This window comes from Balaenoptera physalus (assembly GCF_965194825.1).
Source record: "Balaenoptera physalus genome assembly, chromosome: 3".
Taxonomy (NCBI): Eukaryota; Metazoa; Chordata; class Mammalia; order Artiodactyla; family Balaenopteridae; genus Balaenoptera; species Balaenoptera physalus.
The window spans coordinates 65078385-65094486 of NC_138890.1; the positions used below are offsets into that span (position 1 = coordinate 65078385).

Consider the following 16102-nt stretch of genomic DNA (forward strand, 5'->3'; position numbering starts at 1 on the left):
AGACACAGCTGCCCCACTAACCCTGCAGATTGCCAGCTGTAGTTGAACTCCCTTCATTTCTCTCTGAAACCTGCAAATAACACCTCCATCAAAATAACCCCCTGCCCTTACAACACTCCCAACCAACTCGCAGCCCCATGTTTTACTGTACACATGTGTAGTTTTTCTCTGTTACATACCTAGGAGTGGAATTACCTGATTGTAGAATATGAGCATCTTCAGCTTCACTGGATATTGCCAAATTGTTTTCTGAAGCTATTGTACTAACTTACTTTAATATCAACAATGTTCCTTTTTTTTTTTTTTTTTTAGCATTTTTAAAAAAATATTTATTTTATTTTTGGCTGTGTTGGGTCTTCGTTTCTGTGCGAGGGCTTTCTCTAGTTGCGGCAAGCGGGGGCCACTCTTCGTCGCGGTGCGCGGGCCTCTCACTATCTCGGCCTCTCTTGTTGCGGAGCACAAGCTCCAGATGCGCAGGCTCAGTAGTTGTGGCTCACGGGCTTAGTTGCTCTGTGGCATGTGGGATCTTCCCAGACCACGGCTCAAACCCGTGTCCCCTGCATTGGCAGGCAGATTCTCAACCGCTGCGCCACCAGGGAAGCCCCTCCTTTTTTTTTTTATTTCTATTGGAGTATAGTTGTTTTGCAGTGTTATGTTAGTTTCTGCTGTACAGCAAAGTGAATCAGTTATACGTATACATATATCCCCTCTTTTTTAGATTTCCTTCCCATTTAGGTCACCACAGAGCATTGAGTAGAGTTCCCTGTGCTATACATTAGGTTCTCATTAGTTATCTATTTTATACATAGTAGTATATATATATGTCTATCCCAATCTCCCAATTCATCCCACCCCCACCCCTCCCCGCCTTGGTATCCATAAGTTTGTTCTCTACATCTGTGTCTCTATTTCTGCTTTGCAAATAAGTTCATCTGTACCATTTTTCTAGATTCCACATGTAAGCGATATTATACGATATTTGTTTTTCTCTTTCTGACTTACTTCTGAACAATGCTTTATTTTTTTTTAACATCCTTACCAATACTTCCTACAGTTGGACTTCTTAATTTTTGTCAATCTGATGAATATGAAATGGTATCTTATTTTTCATTTTGTCACTTCTCTAATTATTAATGAAGTTGGGCATCTTTTTATATGTTTAAATTGTAAATTGCCTGTTCCTAATCTGTTGCCAAATTTTCTGCTAGTTTGTTTTGTCTTTTTCTTATTGATTTGGAAGACAATATATCACATACTTTGAATCCTAATCCTTTACCTGTTATATGTGTTTCAAATAGCATCTCCTACACTGACTTATCTTTTCACCTCTTTAATGATCTTTTGATGAATAGAAATTTAAAGTTTTAATGGAATCAAATTAACCAAACTTTTTCTCCATGGCTTATGTATTTCGTACCTTAAGATACCTTTCCCTCCTGAGATCATATAAATCTATATTTTCTTCTAAAAATTTTAAAGTTTCACTTTTCAAGTTAGGTCTTTTAGCTGTGTATGCTGGAAGGTAAATATCCAATTGTGTTTTTTCTCTCCACATGTACTGTTTAATGAAGAATTTATCTTCCACCACTCATTTGCAGTGCCATCTGACAGGGGCCAGGTTTTCATACAAGCCAGGTCTGTTTCTGAGCACTCTATCCTGTTCCATTGGTCTATTTGTCTATCCACGCATCATCACCCTGCTTTAATTACTGCAGTGTTATAGGAAGTCTTATTACCTGGTAAGTCAAGACTTCTCTCCTTTTCACTTTCAAAACCATCTTGGTTTTTTATATTTCATTCTTTTATCTAAATTTTAGCATCAGCTTTTGGCGACCCATAAAAAAATCCTGCCAGACTTCTTATTGGAATTTTATTGATATAATAGCTTAATTAGGGAAGACTGCATCTTGAAGAAACTAAGCCTTTCTATGCATGATCTGATATACCCTTCCATTTCTTTGTCTTCTTTAATGACCTTTATAGATTTTTTCCTCCTTAAAAATCACACAAAACTTTAATTAGCTTTGCCTCTAAGTACTTTCTGTATTTTTTTTTAATAAATTTATTTATTTATTTATTTATTTTTGGCTGTGTTGGGTCTTCATTTCTGTGCGAGGGCTTTCTCCAGTTGCGGTGAGCGGGGGCCACTCTTCATCGCGGTGCGCGGGCCTCTCACTGTCGCGGCCTCTCTTGTTGCGGAGCACAGGCTCCAGACACGCAGGCTCAGTAGTTGTGGCTCACGGGCTTAGTTGCTCCGCGGCATGTGGGATCTTCCCAGACCAGGGCTCGAACCCGTGTCCCCTGCATTGGCAGGCAGATTCTCAACCACTGCGCCACCAGGGAAGCCCTACTTTCTGTATTTTATTAGAAGTGCTATCATTTTTGTTGCTGACATATTAAATATATTTTATTTATTAATCATTTATTAACTTTATTAATTGTATTAACTTTATTAATTAATAATTCTTCCAGATTCTTTTGGGATTTCTATACAGAAATCATAACACCTGTGAATAATGACAGTCTTTTAAAACTTTGTTTCTAATCCTTAATGTTTTTTATTCCTTTTCCTTGTATTATACATTGGCTAAGACGCTAATACAAATCTTGTCAGTAATAACCGGACTACACCTTTAAAGGGAATACTGTTACAGTTTCACCACTGAGTGTGAATTTTGATGTAGGTTTTTCATAGGTACTCTTAATCACTTAAAACAAATCCTTTCTACTCCTAGTTTGCTAAATTTTTATCATGAAAGATATTCATGATAAACTTTTTTCTACATCTCTTAAAGTGATTTTATTGGGGTTTTTACTCTTTTAATATTTTAAGCTGGTTAATAAAATTTCTAGATTTTTCTAACATTCACATTCCTGGAAAACCCCAACTTGGCAATGCTATATTACTTTCCTCGTATGTTTTTTTAAATTCAGTTTCCTAATATTCTGTTTGGGATTTTTATGCCCAAGCTCATGACACTTGGTGTAATTTTCCTTTTTCATATGGTCATTGTCTAGTTTTGTTTTGGCATGACGGATATACAGTTGTCCCTTGGTATTCCCAGAGGATTGGTTCCAGGACCCCCCCTCCCATGGATACCAAAATCCAAGGATGCTCAAGTCCCTCATATAAAAAGGCACAGTATTTGTATATAACCTATGCACATCCTCCCCACGTACTTTAAAACATCTCTAGATTACTTATAGACCTTAGCCAAAAGGCCGAGAAGCGATCTAGATTACATATAGTAATCTAATACTAATACAACATAAATGCTATCTAAATAGTGGTAAATACAATGTAAATTCTATGTAAATAGTTGCCAGGCAAGCGGCAAATTCAAATTTTGCTTTTTGAAATTTTCTGTAATTTTTTTTCTTAGAATACTTTTGATCCCTGGTTGGTTGAATCCACGGATTTGGAAACCACGATACATAGGGCCAACAGTACTGGCTTAACGAAATGAACTGTCTGTGGGCGGGGCAGATATGCTCATTTATCTAATCACTAAAAGCATTTTATATGTTTGGAATTATATCTTCCATGAACGTAAAACCATCTGGTTCAAGTTAGTTTATTTTTGTTTTAGGAGATGGAAAATTTTCACTACTAATCCAATGCTTTATAAACACTAAAGAACATATATGAACACATATTTTTTCAAGTATTTCCTTTTTTATTGAGAGTTTTGTAATTTTTTTCTAGAAAATTATCTTATTTCAGCTAAGTTTTCAAATTTATTGCCATAAAATTATTAGATTTCTGACATCTATTGTAAATAGTGGTAAACGCAATTTCTCTTTTCAATCCCTAACATGATTCAGGGCTTGACTGACAACTTATCATGATTGTCTCATCAATAAAGTTATTTTATAATTATTTTCTAAGATCTAACTTTTGGCTTTGTTGATCCGTTTGTGTTGAATCTTTGTTTTCCATTTCATTAATTTTTGTTCTTACCTATTTCCTTTTTTCTACTTTCCTTTTTTTTTCCAATACTTTTCCTTCCTTTTTCTCCCTTTGGATTTTATTCTGTTGCTCTTTTCCAACAGGTCAGCTCAATAATTTTTAAAATTGAGATATAATTCATGTACCATAAAATTCATCATTTTAAAGTGTAGAATTCAGTGGGGAGGGGGTTCATTTTGAGTATTTATTATCTTTAGGTTTTGATGGTGGTAAAATATACATACCATGAAATTGATCATTTTAAAGCATTTTTAGGTATACAACTAATTCAGTGGTATTAAGTACATTCACATTATTATGCAATTATCCCCACTATCCACTCCAAGAACTATTTCACCATCCTAAACAAAAACTCTGTATCTAATAAACAATAATTCCCATTCTCCTCTCTAGCCACCTCATAGTAAACTCTATTCTACTTTCTGTATGAATTTGCCTATTCTAGGTACTTCATTCATATAAGTGCAACCATATAATTTTTGCCCTTTGTGTGTCTAGTTTATGTATCACTCAGCATGATGCTTTCAAGGTTCACCCACATTGTAGCATGTATCACAATTGCATTCCTTTTTAGGGTTGAATAATATTCCATTTTATGAATATACCACATCTTCTTTATCCATTCACTGGTTGATGGATACGTGGGTTGCTCCCACCTTTTGGCTATTGAGAATAACGCTGCTATGAACATTGGTGTGCAACTATCTGTATGAGTCCCTGTTTTCAATTTTTGGGGGTATACACCTGGAAGTGGAATTGCTGGATCATATGGTAATTCTATGATTAACTTTTTGAGGAAATACCAAACTAGTTTCTATAGTGGCTGCATGATATCACATTCCAATCAGCAATGCACAAGGGTTCTAATTTCTCCACATCCTCATCAACACCTGTTATTTTCCATTTTATGGGGGGAGGGGTTTTGTTTGTTTTTATACTAGCTGTCCTAATGGGTGTGAAGTTGTATCTCATTGTGGTTTTGATTTGCATTTCCAATTCTAATGACTCGTGATGTTGAACATCTTTTCATGCGCTTACTGGTCATTTGTATATCTGCTTTGGAGAAATGCCTATTCAAGTCCTTTGCCTGTTTTTGAATTGGGTTTTTGTTGCTGTTGTTGCTGAGTTGTGGAAATTCTTTATATATTCTAGATATTAGTCCCTTACCAGATATATAATTTGCAAATATTTTCTCCTATTCTGTGGGTCATATGTTTACTCTCTTGATTGTATCCTTAGATTCACAAATGTTTTTAATTTTGATGAAGTCCAATTTATCTATTTTTTCTTTTGTTTCCTGTGCTTTTGATGTCATATCTAAGAATCCATTGCCAAATCCAAGGTCATAAAGATTTACCCCTATGTTTTCTTCTAAGAGTTTCTTCTAGCTTATATATTTTGGATTTTGATCCATTTTCAGTTAATTTTTTTGTGTGTGTGGCTGCATTGGGTCTTCGTTGCTGCACGTGGGCTTTCTCTAGTTGCGGCAAGTGGGGGCTACTCTTTGTTGCAGTGTGAGGGCTTCTCATTGCAGTGGCTTCTCTTGTTGTGGAGCACGGGCTCCAGGCATGCAGGCTTCAGTAGATGTGGCATGTGGGCTCAGTAGTTGTGGCTTGCGGGCTCTAGAGAGCAGGCTCTGTAGTTGTGGTGCAAGGGCTTACTTGCTCCACAACATGTGGGATCTTCCTGGACCAGGGATCGAACCTGTGTCCCCTGCATTGGCAGGCAGATTCTTAACCACTGCACCACCAGGGAAGCCCCAAGTTAATTTTTATATATGGTGTGAGGCAGGTGTCTAACTTTACTCTTTTGCATGTGGATATCAAGTTGTCCTACCACCATTTGATGAAAAGATTCTTTTTCTCCCCCTGAAAAGTCTTGGCACCCTTGTCAAAAGTCAATTGGCCATAGATATTTGGATTTATTTCTAGAATCTCAATTCTATTCCATAGGTCTATGTCTGTCCTTATGTGAGTACCACACTCTTTTCATTATTGTATCTTTGTAGTAAGTTTTGAAGTCAGAAAGTGCAAGTCCTCCAATTTTGTTCTTCATTTTCAATGTTGTCTTGGCTATTCACATTCATATGAATTTAAGGATCTGCTTTTCAATTTCTTTTTGTAAAGGCTGTTGAAATTTTGATAGGGATTGAATTGAATTTGTAGATCACTTTGGATAGTCCTCTTAACAAGTTTTGTAATCCATGAATATAGGATGTCTTTCCATTTATTTAGGTCTTATTTAATTTCTTTCAGCAAAGTTGTATAATTTTCAGTATATACATCTCTCATCTCCTTGGCTAAATTTATTCCTAGGTATTTTATTATTTTGAATGCTATTATAAATGGAATTTTCTTAATTTCCTTTTCAGATTGTTCATATTAGTGTATAGAAATACAACTAATTTTTGTTGTTAATCTTGTATCCTGCAACTGTGCTGAATTCATTTAATAGCTCTAATAGTTGAGTTTGTATATGTGTGCATTCTTTAGGATTTTCTATATATAAGATCAAGTCATCTACAAATAAAGATAATTTCAGTTCTTCCTTTCCAATATGGATAACTTTTAGCTCTTTTTCTTGCCTAAATGCTCTGGCTAGAACTTCCAGTACAATGTTGAATAATGATGAAAGCAGGCATCTGTCTTGTTCCTGATCTTAGGGGAAAGATTTTCAGTCTTCCACCATTGAGTATGATGTTAGTTATGGATTTCTTCATAATTACCCATTATCAAGTCAAGAAATTTTCCTTCTATTTCTAGTTCAAATTGTTTGTTTGGTTGGTTTTTTAATCATGAAAGGGTGTTGGATTTTGCCAAATGCCTTTTCAGCATCTACTGAGATAATTATATCAATTGTTTCCTTCATCCTATTGATGTATTACATTCATTGACTTTTTCTATGTTGAACCACCCTTGCATTCCTGGGATAAATCCCACTTGGTCATGGTGTATAATCTTTTTAAGCATGCTGCTGGGTTCAGATGTAAGTATCTCAAGTATTATTGCACCTATATTCATAAGGGATGTTGGTCTCTAGTTTTCTTGTGATGTCTTTGGCTTTGGTCTCAGGGTAATGTTGGCCTCACAGAATGAATTCAGAAATATTCCCTCCTTTTCTATTTTTGGAAGAGTTTGAGAAGGATTGGCGTTCATTCTTTTTTAAATGCAGAGTAAAATTAACTAGTGAAGACGTCTGGTCCTGTGCATTGCTTTGTTGGGAGGTTTTTTTGATTAGTGATTCTATCTCTTTATTTATAGGTCTGTTTCAGTATGTCTGTTTTCTGTTTCTTCTTGAGTCAGTTTGGTAGTTGGTATGTTTCCAGGATTTTGTCCATTTCATCTAGGTTATCTAATTTGTTGGTGTACAAAGTGTTCATAGTATTCTGCTATAAAACTTTTCTTTTCTATAAGGTCATTTGTAATGTCCCAACTTTCATTTCTGTTATTAGTAATTTAAGTCTTCTTTTTCTTAGTCAATCTAGCTAAAGGCTTATGAATTTTGTTGATCTTTTCAAAGAAATGAATTTTTATTTTATTGACTTTCCTCTATTATTTCTCTATTTTGTTTCTCACTCTAATCTTTTTCGTTTCCTTTCTTCTGCTAGTTTTGGGTATAGTTTGCTCCTCTTTTTCTAGTTCCTTAAGGTGTAAAATTAGGTTATTAATTTGAGATCTTTCTTCTTTTCTAATGCAGGCATTTACAGGTATAAATATCACTCTGAGCACTGCTTCTGTTGCAACCTGTAAGTTTCATTATGTTGTATTTTCATGTTCGTTTGTCTTAAAGTATTTTCTAAATTCCTTTGTGATTTCTTCTTTGACCTATTGGTTATTTAAGAATGTGTTGTTTAAATTCCATATATTTGGAAATTTTCCAGTTTTCCTGCTGTTGCTGATTTTTAGTTTTACTCCATAGTTGTCAGAAAAAATACTCTGTATGATTTCAATATTTTTTAATTTACTGAGACTTGTTTTGTTGCCTAACATATGGTCTATCCTGTAGAATGCTCCATAGGTACTTGAGAAAAACTATTATATCTTATTGATGAACTGACCCTATTGTCAATACATAATGTCCTTCTTTGTCTCTTGTAACATTTTACTTTAATGTCTATTTTGTCTGATATGAGTATACCCAACCCAGCTCTCTTTTGGTTTCTATTTGCATGGAATACCTTCTTGTATTTTTCACTTTCAACCTATTTGTATCTGGATCTCAAGTGAATCTCTTGTAGACAGAATATATTTGGATTTTTTTAAGAATCAATTCTGTCTTAATTGGACAGTTTAATTCATTTACATTTAAAGTAATTACTGATAAGGAAGAAACTACTTCTGCCATTTTGCTATTTATTTAATATATGTCACATCTTTTTTGTTCCTCAGCTCCTCCATTACTGCTTTCTTTGGTGTTTTGGGGTTTTTTTTTTTTTTGTAGTGTACCACTTTGATTCTTTTCTCATTTCTATTTCTGCATTTTTAAGTTATTTTCTTGGTGGTTATCCTTGAGATTACATTCAACCTCTTAAATGTACAATAATCCATTTTTAACTAATACAACCTTAGCTTCAATAGTATATTAACAATTCTGTTCCTACACAGCTCCATCCCCCTCTTCATGTTTCTGTTGTCACAAAATACATCTGAATACACTGAGTGCCCATTAACTATCTATAATTATTGTTTTATGCATTGATATTTTAAACCATACAAAGAAAGGAGTTACGAACCCAAAATACAATACTGGCTTTTATATTCACCTATGTAGTTACATTTATCAGTGTTCTTTATTTTGTCATAGGGCTTAAGTTACTATCTAGTTTCATTTCCACCTAAAGGACTATCTTTAGCATTTCTTGTAGCACAGGTCTACCAGAAGCAAACTCCCTCAGCTTTTGTTTATCTGGAAATATCTTAATTTCTTCGTCATTTTTTGAAGGATAGTTTTGCTGGATATAGAATTCTTGGTTGACAATATTTTTCTTTCAGTACTTTAAATATGTCATTTCACTGCCACTGTCCTCACAGTTTCTGAGGAGAAATCAGCTGTTAATCTTATGGAGGATTCCTTGTATGTAACAAGTTGCTTCTCTCTTGCTGCTTTCAGGATTCTGTCTTTGTCTTTGACTTTTGACAGCTTGATTATAATGTGTCTCAGTGTGGATCTCTTTGTTTCTCCTTCTTGGAATTCACTGAGATTCTTGGATGTATATATTCTTTATCAAATTTGCAAGGTTTTGGGCCATTATTTCATCAAATATTCGTTCTTCCTCTTTCTCTCTCTCCTCTCCTTCTGGAATGCGTGTGTATGTTGATATGCTTGATGGCGTCCCTCAAGTTTCTTAGACTCTGTTCATTTTTCATCATTCTTTTTTCTTTCTGCTCCTCAGGCTGAGTAAGTCCAATTGATTTGTCTTCAAGTTCCCTGATTATTTCACTGATTATTTCTTCTGGCTGCTCAAATCTGCTCTTGAACCCTCTAGTGAATTTTTTAATTATTATATTTTCAGCTCCAGAATTTGTTTCATTCCTTTTTATAATTTCTATTTACTGACATACTCTATTTCCTGAAACACTGTTCTCCCGATTACCTTTCGCTCTTTGCCTGTGGTTTCCTTTAGGTCTCTGAGCATATTTTACATAGTTGACTTTAAGTCTCTGTCTAGTAATTCCAATGTCTGTGGTTCCTCAGGGACAGTTTCTGTTCATTTCTCCTGTGTAAAAGCCATCCTTTCTTGTTTCTTTGCATGCTTCATAATATTTTTTTGAAAACTGTACATTTTAAATTGTACAATGTGGTAACTCTGGAAATCAAATTCTTCCCTCTTCTCAGGGTTTGTTTTTGTTGCTTTTTGTGGATAGTAGCTGTTTGTTTAGTGACTTGTCTAAACAATTTTTGTAAAGACTGTATTCTTTGTAATGCATGGTCTCTGAAGTCTCTTCTTCTGTAGTTTCTGGTCAGCTAGTAAACAGAGATTTTCTTAAATGCCTCAGGCAAAAAGAGGGAAGGGAGGGAAGGAGAAAGAAGAAAGAGAGAAAGAAAGGAAGGAAGGAAAGAAGGAAGGAAGAGAAAAGGAGAGAGGAAGGGAGGGAGAAGAAAAACTCTCCTGGTCTTTGCAGATGGGCTCTGTGTTGAGGAATTCCTTTAGTGCTAAGCCAGGCCACTTACAACTGTACGTTAGCATTCACTTTGGCCTTGTGCTGAGCCTAAAGATCAGTCACAGTGAAAGCTTGGGATGTTCTCAGTTATTTCCTAAGCATGTGTCTTGTCCTGTGAATGTATGGCATACATGGGAGTTTTTCAATGTCCTCTTTTTCCAAAGAATCTCTCTCCCTGGATTTTCCTCTCAGGCTTTCAGCATATCTATTTTTTGCCTCGAGTGTTATTTTTTTGCTCCAGGTGGCAGTGGGTCATTCATTTGTCTTTCAGTGGTTTTGAGAAATACCCTCTGCATAGCCACCTTTCTGTCCTGAGAAAGTTCCAGATTATCCAAAACAAAGAGAATAGCTTTGGATCAGTCCTTCAGTCAGCCCTCAGATAGGTCAAAACAGACAAACAATTGTTTAAGAACAAAATCTGCTCTGTTGTTTCTGGTCCCACATGGGGAACACAGGCTGCCATCTTCAGAACCATCACCATGCTGAGGAGGGGTGTGGGCCAAAGACAAGTAAAAATGCTACAAAGTTTTCCTACCTTTTTTAAGTTGCACCTTTCTTGATTCAGTGTTCACTCAGTTACTATAAACCTTCGGCTATTTTCCAGAGTTCTGACAGTTTTGCCCCCTTTTTAGGTGTTTCTGTGGACAGATGGCCTCTTGGAGCTACCTACTGTGCATTTTCACTGACATCACTCCTCTCCAGTTTTTCTTTATTTCCTCTCCATTTTTGAAGGACAGTTTTTTCTAGGTATTGAATTCTTGTTTGACAGTCTTTCTTTCAGCACTTTGAATATGACATCCCTTGCCTTCTGGCCCCTGTGGTTTCGGATGAGAAATCAGCTACTCCTTTTATTGAGGATCCCTTTTATGTAATGAATCACTTCTCTATTGATGGTCTCAAATTCTCCCTTTGTCTTTGTCTTTCAACAAATTGTTTATAGTGTGTCTAGGTGGATCTCTGAGTTTATCCTACTAGGAGTTTGTTGATCTTCTTGCATGTGCAGATTAATATTTTTCATAAAACCTGGGGAGTTTTTGGCCATTATTTCTTCACATATTCTTTCTACCCTTTCTCTCCTCTCCTTCCGTGACACCTATTGCATGTATGTTTGTATGCTTGATGGTGTTTCATGGTTCTCTGCTCATTTTTATTTATTCATTTTACGTTCTGTTCCTCACACTGGAAATCTCAATTGACCTATCTTTCTGTTCTTTAATTCTTTCTACCACTAGCTCAAATCTGCTGTTGAAGTCCTCTCGTGAATTCTTCATTTCAATTATTGTACTTTTCAACTACAGGATTTTTGTTTGGCTCTTTTTAATAATTTCTCTTTACTCATATTCTCTATTTGGTGAGACACTGCTCTCATACTTTCCTTTAGTTCTTTAGATTTGGGGTTTTTTTTTTCAGTTCTTTGAACATATTTATAACAGCTGGTTTGAAATCCTAAGTCCAACAGATGGGCTTCCTTACAACATTTGTAAAATAGTGTTATTAATACACACCCTCCAGGGTGGCTGTTGAGATCATTGAAAATAACATGTATGAAAGCCCCTGGCTAACTATAAAACTGAGAAGTTATTAAGACTCTTAGGGATCCCAATGAAGGTACCAGGAAAGTACTGAGAAGGCCCTGATCTGTCACCTCTAACTAATCTTAAGATTCTTTGCAAGCAGCAAATGAAGGCTAAGGCAGACTTGTAAACTGCTGAGGCATTAAATACATGCCTTGGCAAAGGCTGGGAGACTTATTCGTTCCAGGCATTTAAGGAATACTCTGTTCAATCATTAGCAGACCATCAAGCTAACTGAGCAGAGACTTTGGTGGCCACACATGACAAAGAATAGACACTTTATCAAATTAGTTCAGGAAAGTCACTTTAAAAAAGAAAAAAAAGGGGCTTCCCTGGTGGCGCAGTGGTTGAGAATCTGCCTGCTAATGCAGGGGACACAGGTTCAAGCCCTGGTCTGGGAAGATCCCACGTGCCGTGGAGCAACTAAGCCCGTGAGCCCCAACTACTTAGCCTGCACGTCTGGAGCCTGTGCTCCGCAACAAGAGAGGCTGCAATAGTGAGAGGCCCGCGCACCGCGATGAAGAGTGGCCCCCGCTTGCCACAACTAGAGAAAGCCCTCGCACAGAAACGAAGACCCAACACAACCAAAAATAAATAAATTAATTTAAAAAAACAATGGAATGGCAACAACGATAAAACCCTAGGGAGGGGGAGTATCTGGTTTCCAGAGTTTCCAGTCTTATATGATTTAAAGTGTCCAATTTTCAACCCCCAAAAAAAGAAATCATGAGACATGCAGAGAAACAAGAATGTATGGTCTTTACACAAGAAAAAAAGCTATCAATAGAAACTTTTCTTGACTTGCAGAATTTCCCAGTCTGGATCGTGCTGACCGCACACTCATGTTCCTCTGTCCTCTATTTCCTGAAAATAGGCAGCTGGATGAAAAGCCTTGATCAGATTCAGGTTTGATCTTTTTGGCAAGATTATAGGTTCCAGGACTTCCCTGGTGGCACAGTGGTTAAGAATCCGCCTGCCAATGCAGGGGACGTGGGTTTGAGCCCTGGTCTGGGAAGATCCCACATGCCGCAGAGTAACTAAGCCCATGCGCCAACTACTGAGTCTGCGCTCTAGAGCCCGCAGGCCACAACTACTGAGCCCACGTACTGCAACAACTGAAGCCTGCATGCCTAGAGCCTGTGCTCCGCAACAAGAGAAGCCACCACAATGAGAAGCCCGTGCACCGCAACGAAGAGTAGCCCCTGCTCGCCGCAACTAGAGAAAGCCCGTGTGCACCAATGAAGACCCAATGCAGCCAAAAATAAAATAAATTAAAAAAAAAAAAGATTATAGGTTCTGTTCTTTCATAGGAGGCATATAATGTCTGGTTGTCTCTTTTTATGAGGGAAGCAGTCACTAATGGTCAAAATGCCTAAGTCCTATAATTCACTGGGGGTTGAAAAATTGTGATATCCTATCATTTCTTTTTCATTTATTAACTGGGATATTTCTATAAAGACATGTTTCCCCTTACCTACTATGTGGTTACTCAGTAATACAGTTCATATAAGAAAGGTCAGTAATACTTTATTTTTTCCCTTAATTTAACAGTTTTTGAGATAAAGTATTAGGTCCTTGTCACCATCCAAAAGTGACCTGTTAGCTTTTTTAGTATAATTATAAACTTACGGATTATTTGATGAATTTCAAAATCCAATGTAATTATTATCCTTATTGAGCTCAAAGTGTCCCATCTTTGGCCAGTAGGAGCCTCTTCAAGTTGTCCCCTGAGCCCTTTTGACATGACCCCAGTAATCTTTGATAGCTTCCTTGCTATGTGTACGACAAGATATTCCTAGCTCATCTGGTATATTTTCTGCCCTAGACCTGCAATCAGCCATTTCTCTAAGAATCCCTAGTTTCATTTAGTGAGAAATGGTATTTCAACATCACATTATGGGACTTCCCTGGTGGTGCAGTGGTTAAGAATCCGTCTGCCAATGCAGGGGACACGGGTTCGATCCCTGGTCCGGAAAGATCCCACATGCCACGGAGCAACTAAGCCCGTGTGCCACTACTGAGCCCATGCTCTGCAACTACTGAAGCCCACGCGCCTAGAGCCCGTGCTCTGCAGTAAGAGAAGCCACCGCAATGAGAAGCCCGCGTACCTCAAAGAAGTGTAGCCCCCACTCGACACAACTACAGAAAGCCCGCACGCAGCAACGAAGACCCAACGCAGCCAAAAATTAATTAATTAATTAATTTTAAAAACAATCACATTATGGGCACTAAGGATGCACAGTTGTTAAGTTGGTCATTGTTCTAGGTTTTTCAATGGATAAAGGTAAAATACTTTAGTAGTTTATATTGATACTTCCAATTTAAATGAAGAACTACAGTGCTTTCACTTAATTTTGTCTATATTACATCCATATCTCCTTTTTTCCATGAGTAACCTGGTTCTCAATAACACAGAGGATAACAGAATTAAACTGTCCCATAATTACCCATCTGCTTTATCCTTGTGTTCCACACACAACAGTCTCAGAATACTACTACTAATAGCATCACCACAAAGCTGATTTCCGAAAATGGTTAAAAATTTTTTTGGCATTGACTCTCCCCATTCTTACCCATTTTTAATCAATACTATATCTTCATTGTCAGAGGATATATTCATTAGGTGCTACATTATCTCCTTGTTCACCCATAATTATGATTAGTTCTATAAATAATCATATTTTTTAATGTCCATTGCCAGTCCTAATGTTGATACTTCTTTAGTCATTTTGGTTGGCTGAAATTATTCTTTACTAGATTCCTATGGAAGGGCTCATGGGAACAGTATTAGCCAAGCTTTTTAACATTGATGATAGGTTGTCTATGTTCTTTATACTTGAAAGTCAGTTTTGCTGGATCTAGAATTCTTGGTTCACATTTTCTTTCCTGAAGTATCTTAAATGTTTTACTCCATTTTCTTTTAGCATAAAGCATTACTATAGCAAAGTGTGATAATAATTAATTTTCTTTTCCTTATAAGCCACTTTGACTAGATGCTTACAATTTCCTCCACACCTCTTTCCTTTGAAGTCCAATAATTTTATTAGAATATGTTCTGGTGTTTGTTGTATAAGTCCATATTCTCAATATGCAACTTTCAAAATATAGTTTCAATTCTTTCATTTCCGGTAACTTTTCTTAGATTTTAGATTTTTTTTTTTTTTGGCTATGTTGGTCTTAGTTGCGGCATGCGGGCTTCTCTCTAGTTGTGGCATGCGGGCTCCAGGGCACATGGGTTCTGTAGTTTGCAGCATACAGGCTCTCTCGTTGAGGTGCACGAGCTCAGTAGTTGTGGTGCACAGGCTTAGTTGCGCTGTGGCATGTGGGATCTTAGTTCCCTGACCAGGGATAAAACCCACGTCCACTGCATTGGAAGGTGGATTCTTTACCACTGGACCACCAGGGAAGTCCCTAGATTTTAGTGTTTATTCTGTTCCTTTACTTTGTTTCTGTTTCTGTTTCAAATTCAGGGACTCCTATTATCCTTAAGTTGGATCATTTTTCCCCAATCTTCAATTTTCATCATTTTCTCTTGAATCCTTTTTATCTCTTCATTTCTTACTGATTTTTAAGAATTTCCCCCACTTAATCCTATATTTCTCTTAAGCTATTATCTGCTGTATCTAATTGTTCTTAGTCTAATTCAGTCTTCATTTTTGAAATGAGTTTCTTTTATTTCTGATTCTTTCCTGAGATCTGTCACCTCACTCTTTTCTTTCTTATCTAACATCATTTTCTTAAACATTTACCTTGTTCTGAAATAATACGGTACAGTTTTTATCTGTTTTGTGAACATGTCTTTGTGGTGGGTTTTCATTATCTACAATGATATTATTTTCCACTTTACTCTCTTTTTCCTTAAAATAATTTTGTATGGGATTTTACCTCAATCTTTTCCTATTGCACTTTTTTATGTTAAATTAATTTTCTTGGACTTTTAGGAGAAAATGTGATTCTAACTTCAAATATTCCCCCTTGATTTAAAATGTGGTAGCTTGATTTTTAAGGTTTCCTGGTGCTGTTCCCCTCTTCCAATTTTATCTGAACCTCTCCTCCTCCATCTTTGGGTCTCTAACCTGTTCAATTTTCATTCCACTCCCAATACTTCTCCTAAGTGTGGAGCACTGTCCTTGAAAAGAGCTGTGGAGCGTCAGTTTTAAAAGTTTATAGGGTCTGGACTGTTTTAGCCCCTTCATAAATTTCAGGAACCTCTTGTGCTATTCCAGTATTTGATTAGGCAACACCCTTCCTAATATCAACTGCTGTTCTCACATCAGCCCATCATACTTTCCAATGAATACTTAGTGACTTCCCTCTGCTTCCTCTCCTACAGATGCTAATACTATGCAGTGTGGCTCTTCGTAAGGATCTCTTGTTAACTAGTTTTGATATAAATC

At 36.6% G+C, this 16102-nt stretch overlaps 1 protein-coding gene across 3 annotated transcripts in view; it reads right to left on the reverse strand.

The window, feature by feature from the left end:
• Window positions 1–16102, reverse strand: part of CATSPER3 (cation channel sperm associated 3) — a 58841-nt gene that overhangs the window by 35382 nt on the left and 7357 nt on the right. The gene's annotated exons all lie outside the window — the stretch shown is intronic.